The following is a 2,205-nucleotide window of genomic DNA, read 5'->3' as shown; positions in this document are numbered from 1 at the left end:
CCTTGCACAGGCATGACTGAAGGCATGCCTGTATATAATGCTACAGGTGTGGCAACCTGCCAGAATGACTGTGAGTTTCAAGTGCATTGCCAGAATTATATTATTATCCTGGTGCAGGAGACACGTCAACACTCTTAGGTTTACCTACTACTGTGTAAGGCAATTACTGCTGCACTAGGTTGAACACTGTGTTCCAGGGCTTGTGTCCTTGGTTTACTCTAAAGGTGGACAGGATGTTGGGCCTTTAGATGTATATCATTTAATATACAGTCAAAGAGAGAAGTCACAAAAGAGAAAGAGAAAAATAACCATAAATAGATAAAAGACAATAATATGCACTAGTAATGAAGTCATTGTTAACTAATGAACTATTGAAGGTGTCCTCTATCTACCAAATCAGCAATGTGGTTTTTGGTTTGTTTGTTTTTACTTATTTTTTTATTTATTTGCTACACCACTCTGCTTGCAGGATCTCAGTTCCCTAGATTTGAACCTAGGCCATGGCAGTGAAAGCCCAAAATCCTTACCACTAGAATACCAGGGAACTATCAGCAATGATTTAAAAAATCTATACTATTATTATTGGAAGAGAACATGAAGAAATAGGTACTTTAATATATTGCTCAATATATTTTAAGTTGGTAATATTTCTAATAGGCAATCTGGCATCAATTTTTCAACATTTGAAAGAAATTTTTTTCTTAAAATATTAATACTTATTTCACTATTCTTTGCTTTCAGAAAGAGTTAAAGAAATATATACATATATGAACATACATATGCTTTAAATATAAACATACCATGGTGGCTCAGACAGTAAAGAATCTGCCTACAACGTGGGAGACCTGGGTTTGATCTGTGGGTCAGGAAGATGCCCCAGAAAAGGGAATGTCAACCCACTCCAGCATTCTTGGTTGGAGAATTCCATGCACAGAGAAGCCCAGAGAGCTACAGTCAATGGGGTCGCAAAGAGTCAGACATGACTGAGCAACTAATACACATGCATGCATGTATTATATCAATGGCTGGGTGGTTGGTTGGTTTAGTCGCTAAGTCGTGCCTGACCCTTGCAACCCCATGGACTGTAGCCCGCCAGGCTCCTCTGTCCATGGGATTCTCCAGGCAAGCATACTGGAGTGGGTTGCCATTTCCTTCTCCAGGGGATCTTCCCAACCCAGGAATCGAACCTGGGTCTCCTGCATTGCAGGCAGATTCTTTACCAACTGAGCTACCAGGGAAGAAATAGGAAAATTAAATATAAATATAAAAAATACTTGGTTGAGCTACATTATAGTTCCTTGGCAGAGATGCTATTCTTTTATTAATATTGAATCTGAATATTTCAAATTTTGATCATGAATATGTAGAATTCATTTTAGAGAATGAGTTTTATCCATAATCATATATGTATTTTCCCAAAAATGTGTTCTAAAAGGGCCTTAATTTTGTTAAACTACAGAATATGCACATTATTAATTAATTATCCTCAATGTACTTTGAGGATCACTGCATTGTCAAAATTTTAAATATATATATACTAAAATAAGTGTATTGCTAGTGAATTTCTACATTCTGAAAAAGAGAGCATCTGGGTATATATTATGCTCTTGTTTATAAATTTATGAGGTGATATTGAAAATATAATTCATGTTCTGGCCCACAAAATACTGAAATCATATGTATTTTAATGAAACACATATATTATATAATGTAGTCCAATATATATCATTTGGTCACTGCATAGTAAGCCTAAGTCACCAATATTTTTTTTCAATATATTAAAAGGTAAATATAAATTACAGTAATAGATATTATGGAAATACCAACTCATGAACCCATAAAATTATGTAAATACTAACCTAACAGTTTGTTTCACATAAAAAAATTATGATTAAATACAGATGACAGTTTAATCACAGGGTAATCAATTAACTGAGACAAAAGACTGGAAAATTAATAGTCATAAAGTACACTTCTAGCAGATATTCAAAATGGAAAATTTGCAAGTTTGAGGTGAACAATTTTATTTAAACTTCGGTTTAGGTCCACAAAAAATTTTGAGCCATCTGTTTTACATAAAAAATTATCCACACTTATGAAGATTCAAAATAATTAAAACAGTGTTCTTGACTTCAAGATACCATGTATCTAGAACTGCGGTTCTCAACCACTGTTAGTGTAATAGTGAAGAATAAATCTAACTCC

General features: G+C 34.1%; 1 non-coding gene across 1 annotated transcript; it reads right to left on the bottom strand.

The window, feature by feature from the left end:
- Window positions 1-1,166: 1,166 nt before the first annotated feature.
- TRNAC-GCA (transfer RNA cysteine (anticodon GCA)) lies at window positions 1,167-1,238 on the bottom strand. Its single transcript has one exon. It is a non-coding gene; the product is annotated as a tRNA-Cys (tRNA).
- Window positions 1,239-2,205: the final 967 nt, after the last annotated feature.

The sequence above is a fragment of the Budorcas taxicolor genome, chromosome 4 (genome assembly GCF_023091745.1).
Source record: "Budorcas taxicolor isolate Tak-1 chromosome 4, Takin1.1, whole genome shotgun sequence".
Taxonomy (NCBI): domain Eukaryota; kingdom Metazoa; phylum Chordata; class Mammalia; order Artiodactyla; family Bovidae; genus Budorcas; species Budorcas taxicolor.
The sequence above is the reverse complement of the archived record's forward strand: the minus strand, read 5'-3'. Positions and strand labels throughout refer to the sequence as shown.